The sequence below is a fragment of the Cyprinodon tularosa genome, unplaced genomic scaffold, assembly GCF_016077235.1.
Source record: "Cyprinodon tularosa strain WSP-4 unplaced genomic scaffold, ASM1607723v1 ctg187, whole genome shotgun sequence".
In the NCBI taxonomy this organism is placed as follows: Eukaryota; Metazoa; Chordata; class Actinopteri; order Cyprinodontiformes; family Cyprinodontidae; genus Cyprinodon; species Cyprinodon tularosa.
In genome coordinates, this window is record NW_024038657.1 from 1,157,962 (window position 1) to 1,167,257 (window position 9,296).

The window sequence follows — 9,296 nt, forward strand, 5'->3', positions numbered from 1 at the left end:
TATGTAAGACAGTAATCCTGATGCTGGTTCACCTTAGCCATCTTTAAAATAGGAAAGGAAGAATAAACCATTTACTTAAGGTTGGTGTGGTTTGTCCTACATAAGTCAGAATAGGCTTAAAGAAGAAAGCTTATTGGCTTAACTTGCCCACATCTGTGATCAAAGAAACCACCTCAAATTTTGAAAACAATCATTAGTAAAGAAAAATGCTGAGTTCTTTATTAACATACAGTCCAGATGGATCCGATGTAATGTAGGAGTCCAACGCTACAGAATATCTGTGATGCTGTGAGCCTTTCTAGTTTCTAGCTTAGAGATCAGTCTTGTCCAAGTATAGGACAACAGCTCTAAATTCATCAGTCTAACAGGAGTCCTTAAAGTATAGGGTTGTTTTAGAGCATAGCTCACACAGTTTTATTAATATATATATATTTATGTACTAATAATTTATTCCTCAATGGATGAATGCATTCAAAGAGCTAATTGAGTAAAAAATTAAATCAAAACAGTGCAACCTCATTTCACTGCATAAATGAATCCTTTTCTAAGGTTTCAATACCTGTGAACAGCATAGTACTAACCCAAATGCAGCTCCAACGGAGCCAGATAAATAAAATCCACACCATAAAATCCAGTTATTTATGACTATTCTAAAAAGCTTGCAAAGCGGTTACACTTAAATAAAATAAGCTAAAAAAAAGTAGGTATTTTAAGTAGTGCTACCCAAAGGTTTATTTTTAAAGTATACCTATACCAGAGTTCAAGGAACTAAAATAATTAACTATTTAGCTGTTGTCTTACTTTAGATGTACACATTTGTTACATGCCTAAAATATTCATGAATCAATCAAAAACTGATTCCAATCTTCTAAAACATTGGGAAATCCAATTATAAATAAAAACTAAAGGTAACAACACAGTTTAAAATGTTTTCTTTTCTTGAAAGATCGTGTTTAATGACATCCACAAAGATCATGCTGTAAAATCAGCAATAGAGTAAACACTTCAGAGGTATTTCAGCCAACTTTGGTAAAGTACAGGCCGACGGCCTAACAAAATCCCTAACAAAATTACGTAAACTTTACAATAAAGAGTACATGTGAAAAAAACAAACACAGAAACAATATGAGCAAATAACGGTCCAAACAAGAGATTGAAAAAGCCTCAGGTAGGTTCTAGAGATCCTTAAGAACTATGTGTCTGTCAGCAATGATGCCGTACAGTAGACACTAAAGGGAGAACTGATTTCGACCGAGTAGCACATCTTCATGGACAACAGGCAGACACTTGGACCAAGGACAACTTTTAATTTCATGCTGTTCACTCTATATTTTCGTTAGAAAGTAAAATCAAGATATTAGATTCTAGATTACACAGTAATAGCAATGTAAAAAAAATATTTCATAGTCCCATTTCTGTCATCTAATACACGTTCTTCACATTTAGTGCTTCTTTATAACAAATACTGTAGGAGCGACATGCTGACTATAAATTCTAGATCTAATCTAAGATATTGGGCTGCATGGTGGGCCGGTGGGTAGAACTGTTGCCTTGCAGCAAGAAGGTTTCTGGGTTCGTTCGGATGCATGGCCCGGGGGTCTTTCTGCATGGAGTTTGCATGTTTTCCCTGTGCATGTGTGGGTTCTTTTCAGGTACTCCAGCTCCCTCCCACAGCCCAAAAAACATGACTCCTAGGTTAATTGGCTTCTCTAAATTGTCATTAGGTGTGAGTGTGTGTGTGTGCATGGTTGTGTGTCTTTGTGTGTCTCTGTGTTGCCCTGCAACAGACTTGCGACCTGTTCATGGTGTACCCTGGCTCTTGATCATAGACTGCTGGAGATAGGCATGTGGTGACCATTTGCTCTCTGTGTTTATTGTGCATATTTAACACAAATGTTATTTTGTACATCTTATATAATTCAATAAAAAAGAAGAAACTTATAACTGTGCATTACCATTACCACTACAGTGTAGTGTAGTTATTTTTGCTTCTTCAATTCAAATAAAGTCATATTTTGAGTTTTTCACAATTTAAGTGACTTTTACTTCTCCAGCACAAATCATAATAGCAAAATCTTACTAATCTAGTAAAGTTAATTCATATAGAATAAATCTGGACAGCTACTGTGTCTCAAAGCACTAGGAAAGAAACAGTCAGACAAACTCTGAGCTGGTCTTCATGTAAAAAAAAAAAAAAAAAAAGGATGAAAGAGACTGGATTGCCATAGCAGAAAGAGAGCTGAACCCATAGCAGAGGAAACTGTATCATCTATAATGGAAGTTGCTGATGGCATCAGCCCAGCTGATTCCTCCCTCCAGGAATGGGGTCCCAGCTAAACAGAGCTCCAAGAAAGATGGAGCTGAAATAACACAGAGAATGCAATGTTAGAAGTTGAACTAACAAATAATTCAGAAATAGAAAGTAGAAGAACAGTGAAACAGTATGATGAACAGTGGTCCCTATGTCCTCCAGCAGCCTAAGGCTATAGCAGCATAATTAAAGAGACAGCTAAAGATAGTTTAAGCCACTGTAACTATAAGCTATACCAAAAAGAAAAGTTTTAACCCTAGATTTAAAAGTAGATAGGGTTTCTGACTCACAGACTAAAAATAGTAGTTAGTTTGTTTGTTTAATTAAAAGTGCTTCCTCCATTTCTACTTTTAGAATTTCTAGAAACCACTGATAAACATGGAAATTGAGAACAAAGTGCTCTATTAGAACACAAGGAACAATCCGATTTCTGTTATAATATGGAGACTGTTTTCTTTCTGTATATGTGAGAAAATTGAATGTTAAATGTTATTCTGGATTTAATAGGTGGCCAATGCAGAGAAATGCTGGTGAAGATTCTCAGTCACTCAGGTCATAGTCATTCTGAAAAATGTAAAAAAAAAAAAAAACAATCCACTGCAATTTGTTTCCATGTTTTAAGACGTCTCGCTTCCCATCATGAAATTCTCTTTAATGCCATCCCTTTCAGAGACATAGACAGGTATGGGGTACAGTCTGAATTTAAAAAAACGTCCTCGATGGGAAGCGAAACGTCTTGAAACTTGGAAACAAAGTCCAGTGAATTGTTTTTGTTGTTTTTTTTTTCAGAAAGAGATAAATATGTTTGTAGTAACATAACTATGATATTTTGTTACTTGGAAATTATGTGTTACACAGGAGTAAATTGGCAAGTTTGTTTTTCAATAGTTAAGCAAATTAATTTATAGTTCCATTTGTGATAATGTATAAGTAAGGGGTACATTGAATTCATAAGAGATGGAGAATGGATGTTGCATTGATTAACCTGAACAAAGTTAAATCTATGTACATTTGTGTGATGGAACATGTATCACCTGTGGATACAGGGTTACTTTATCAGAAATGGTGTCACTGATTTGGAATGATTATAGTGCTCCTATGATGAATCAAGAATTTGATAGCCTTTGTTATGCGTTTTTATCCATTCACTGTTATGCTCCAATTCCAGTCTATCAGGTTCCAGTTTTTAACATTGCAAATTAAGTTTTTTTTATTTCATCTGGGTTGTTTTCATTTCTTTCAGTGAAAAAATAGTTTATTTAGTTTATGTTCCTTTTTTTTAATGTTTCAATTTTCATTAATCTAAATGTCTGTGAGAGAACATGTACATAGGTTTGTATTAGATGTTAATATGGCAATCACACCATTGCAAACTCGACTTTAAAAAGTGGACTTAATACCTAATCTATTTCATGACCAATAAAAGAGGAAACTCTTCTGCTGTTTATGACCAAATATGGGCATCTGCCTAACTCTTAAAAGAGGCAAAAAGAACCATAGTCCTGCAGTTTTTTTTCTTAACTTGGAAGTTTAGTTTATTCATCTTTTGGGTGATGGTTGTGAAAGATTGTTATAGCAAGTTATTGACATCAATCTTCAACTGTTCTGTCTGTGCATCAGGTAATTCTGATGCCAGGTCATTTCCTTATGCTAGTTGACGGGTTCTTATCTTGCTTCTGTGATTTAATTTGCCTAAAACACAATCGACATGAGTCTATCAGCATTTTTCAGCTGCATTAAAACACAACAACAACATCTTTGCTTTCATTTTATGCAAAATATGTAATTTTTTCTTGAGATTGTATCTCCTCCAGCTGAGATATCTTTCAGAGTCAGCCAAGCAAAGCCTCCAGCTGTGTAACTGATTTGCCAACAGTTGAACATGTTGGTTATGTTCTAAACCCTTAGAAATATGTGTATTTTTAAAACAGACATTCATTAACATTTGCTTCCTCCCCTGGAGATACAGCAACATAGGTAGAGCTGTCTTTTTAACTGTCAACCAACATTATCATGGAGAAAAGTGTTAAAAATAAACAGCAAATTTGGTACCTAAAGTAGGCCATTTGTTTCTGAACTGAAACATACCAGTTTTCAACATCTGGAATTTTAAAATTGAATGTAAATGAAAAGCATCAGTAATCTATAATTTAAGCTCTGCGTTAAATTCAAATTTAAGACAACATTAAACAGAAGAATGTAATGTTCCATTAAAAAAAAGGAACAGTTTCAGCTGTATGCCATGATTGTTTTTAGATTTTCCAAAATGATTATTCTCCAAATAAGTTAAGGAAGATCTGTTATTGTATTTTTTTTTTTTTTAAGAAACATATGCAAAGTTCCTGTTCATATATTTGTGGATAGTTTGAAAGCATTATAATGGCATTTCTCTCACATGTACTTCTCAAAATGCATGTTAGATAAATGAAAAAGAGAATGTTAAATATTTACTATGTGACACCTCTGACCACAGGGAAGTCAGTTTGATCACCTCAGTACACATCCATGCTGTTGCAGCATTCACAGAATGTATTTCCTGAAAGCAAACAAATGCTTTTAAAAACCCAAATCATTTAGAATTAATTGTCAAATAAAAAAATTACCATACCAAATATTACCCAGTGAGATAAATACTAAAATAAACATTGACTGGATGTGACTTATAAGCTCTCTTGATCAGCACAGAAGTTTTTCCCTCTTGGGTATTTTTCTGTAGAAAGACTTAAAATGACCAATAGTCATTAGTCAAAGTCTTAGTCTTCAGGATGAAAACTATTATTACTTTTAGTCACATTTTAGTAATTACGTTATGAGATAGTTTTTGTCAGTTTTAGTCTACTAAAACTTAAAAAGGTTTTAGTCTAGTTTTAGTCAAATTTACGTTACAAAAAAAAAACAAAAAATGTTACAATTTCAAATAACAACCAGATTCTTTACCAGACAGTTCATGCCTAGATACTACAATTGCTGGGTATAGAATGCTATTGTGCAGTTTATCATTGCTGTTGGGCAGAAAACTTTGGTTTATAGAATTCATATAAACTTGTTTATGAATTAAGGCCCTACTTTATACAGAAGTGTATACAAGTGTATACAAAAGATAGCAGATCTAGTTCAACACATCATATTGGTTAATATTACAGACAGACAACTAACAAAACTAACAAAGTAAAGGGATGGTTTAAGACATGCAATGTTTCCATCCCAGAGCAAATACTTCCTGATCTACTTTGAATTATGCATTACACACAAATCAATCAATCTTCATTGCACCAAAAACTTTGGCAATTTTAACTTTATTTCTTCATTTTGCCCCTTGGTAACTGCTGCTCAGGGGTCAAAGTAGATTTAAATTCACAGGGGTCTGATATAAAAAAAAAAAAAAATACACAGAGAACCTATATAATTGCCTTGTAAATCCATGGCAATCCAGACCTAAATTGAATGAATATGTTCCTACTGTGTTAACATATTTAAAGGAAAATGTTTTAAAGACAATACAAGGAAACATTAACATCATATCCAAATAGATAGAAACAAGAACAATTAGAGAGAAACATTCAACATTCAAATTCACCTGGCTCTTTAACCAAAAATAAACAATATGAAATTAAATATTTCTTTGGATATTATTTAGGGCTTCCTTTTGGTAGAAATTAAAGAATGTTTAGGATAACATCTTGTGAGCTGGAAGAAATAAAATCTTGATAGTTAGACAAGGGAATTCTTTACGCTTGGGAAAGGATGATCAGCCCCATATAGTTTATTAAGCAGTATTTTCTCCCACACTGTTTACATTTGATCACTGCTGCACTTTATGGAATGGAAAAGTTAATTTACTGTCTGAATAGCTGTACTAAATAAAATTAAAATAAAAAAATGTTGGGATAAAATAAAAGATGTCTAAGGCTACGTTCACACTGCAGGCCTTAATGCTCAATTCCGATTTTTTTGTGAAATCGGATTTTTTTGCATGTCCGTTCACACTTCCAAGTATATGCGACTTGTATGTGGTCTACTGTGTGAACTGAAAGCGTTCAACCGAAGTGTCCCGCATGCGCACTCGAGGACGCGATGACGTCACATGTAGCAAGCGTCCACAGTGTTTGCGGAAGTAAACATGACTCGTAATACTGCAGCGTATATTGCGTTCTTTAAGTTCTTCTCCAACAGGAGCAGGCACATTACGAATGAAATCTTTTTAAGAAGATCAAAAAGAAAGAGAGCCAGATTTCTTGCAATGGCGTTTTGTGGGGCAGTAATAGCAACGTCCGTACAGAGCTCTCACTTTCTCTCCATTGACTGCTCTCTGTGTTATCTTCCGCCATGGTTGTTAGTTTTTCCCACCTCCGCTTAGTAGGACGCAGATTAGTAACGTTTAGTAACATTTGTCAAGTATCAATGACGTGTAGGTCGGATGAATGCGACCTGGCCGTACAGACACAGGTCGCATTTGAAAAGATCAGATACGTATCGGATTCAGGACCACATATCCAAGTGGCCTGGGTCGCATTTGAAAAAATCAGATCTGTGTCGTTCAGACTGTCATAAAAAGATCAGATACAGGTCACATATGGGCAAAAAAATCGGAATTGGGTCACTTCAGGCTGCAGTGTGAACGTAGCCTAAGTCTAACCAAGACTACCCAACCACCCAGAGGCATGGGCCAGTGTTGCAGGCTAGCAAAGACCTAAATGACTCCCCATTACTAAGGGGCGGACATGTTCTTCCGGTTTAATTTGAATGGAAACCATAACAAGGCTGTTGTTGGGCTACTCTATAAAGCTTGGAACTCAAAGCTAATCCAGACATTTTGAATTGAAAAAGCTTCCTGGTGGGGAAGCGAAACGTCTTCAAACTTGGAAAAAAAGTCCAGTGGTTTGTTTTTGAACTTTAAAAAAAAAACTTTTTTGAATGACTATGATCTTGATGAATCTTCTCCAGCATACCCAACCAACCAAAAACAACTAACCAGTGTCATGGTTTTGGTTATGTTGTGCTTTACTTTGCTCCATGTTTCCTAGTTTTATTAGTTTAATTCCTGTTTTGTTGTAGTTTTTTAGATTTGTTAATTCTCAGGTTTTTCTGTTGTCCTCTGTTGCCCTCTTGTGTGTGTTCCTTTTCCCTTTGCTTCCTCGTTGCCTCCTCTCACACCTGCTCCTTATCTGCTCGTTAGCCCTGCCTTTGTCTCAGTCAGCTATATATTCTCTCCCTCTGCTTTCACTCCTTGTTGGTTCCTTGTCATTGCTGGCTTTTCATGTTGTTGTCTTCCTACCTCGTCTCTCTCTGGCTCCTCGTGTTTGGTTTCCCCTGATGTCTCCATGGTTCTGGTTTGCTTTACATTTTTTAGTTGGATTTTTGGATTTCTGCCTTTGTTAAACTGTTTCTTCTAATTAAATCTACAAGAACTCACCTCTGCCTCCCTTCCTCTGCATTTGGGTCCACAAACACCAACCAAAACGTGACAACCAGGTATTGTTTTTGAATTATGAGTGTGTTGATTTCAGTTTAAGACTTCTGAAGAAGGCAGTTTTTGTGGGTTTTAGCTGCCTTAAACAACTATATCCCTTGAAACATTACTTTCTTGTGTTTTTAGATTGTCCTTATTATTTTTAAGTAATCATGAGCAATAGGTATTTAATAGCTCTTAGTTAACCACCATAAAGATATTAAGGTACAGTATTATTGCTGTTTAATCATGTTAACTTTCAAAGTATTTTTTTTCCAGAATAGTTAAAAACAAGAATTTGACTTTAATAGGCAACAAGTTTTCAAGATACCTATAGATCCCATTAGAAATGGTATCTTTGTTGAGTTAATTGTAGCAGTATGTTTTACCTTGAGTCTGATTTATCCCTAAATCTTAGATAACAGATGCATGGTTGTTGGAGGCCCGTACCATGAAAGGACCTAGCAGTTTTACTTCCAGTGTATTCAGTTATCCAACCCACAACAATGGCAATCAGGATAAGCAGAACCATATAGCTGGTGATCATCTTGGTAACTCAATCCAGTATTAATATATGGAACACCAACGGTATTTATCAAATTTCTGCCTTCATTTATGCTGCATGAATGCAGTTAACAGAGGAGATCATACACTAGGCGCATACATTTGGACATGTAAACGACCACGCAAAACAATCGGATTTCACACACACACACACACACACAAAAAAAAAAAAAAAAAAAATCAGAATTGAGCATTAAGGCCTGCAGTGTGAATGTAGCCTTAAAGACCAACATATAAACCATAAAGAGTTGTAGAGGAACTTTACAAGGTCAGGCCATTAGGCAGAATATAACGTTTGTCTTTATTCTGCAAAAATCCACATTCCTGTCTTAAACATGTTGAGTTTTCAAAGAAATTATGGCACACAATGCTTAGCAAAAGAGACTGACTAAATCTCTTTAGATACTTGAAGGTTAAATACTACCCAGAATATAATGCTTGTTGAACCACAGCAACCTCCTTTCTTATTTAAACTGGATCTTGCTCCGTAAATAGAGTTCTAGAGTCAAACTAGTTGCATGTTTACTAAATTATCTGTGGAGAGATAGTCAAACATCCAACCAGGTCAACAAATCAGATAGTCGCATCATTTTCAATATTGTGACACACCTCCTACTTCACTAGCTTTCTCCAACACCAGATGGCGTAAAAGAGCTGCCTTCATGTGTTGTCTACAATCTATCAGACCTAAACTAAAATCAGTTTATTTAGGTCTCTCAGAAATGTTTTAAATAAATGCAAAGAGGGCAATAAAGAGAAAATAACTTATAAGCATTATATCTCTTATTCAGTCTCTGTTTGGTTATTGCAGCCACATAAATGTCCAGAGCCTGTATGCTATATCTTTCTCTTATTTGCATATGCTGGCATTTATCCAATTCACAATCTGAAACCTGAAGCAGAGCCAGTACAATGTGACAGGAATTATGAGATGATCACTGCTTTTTTATTTACTTTTTCACACCCCTCTCC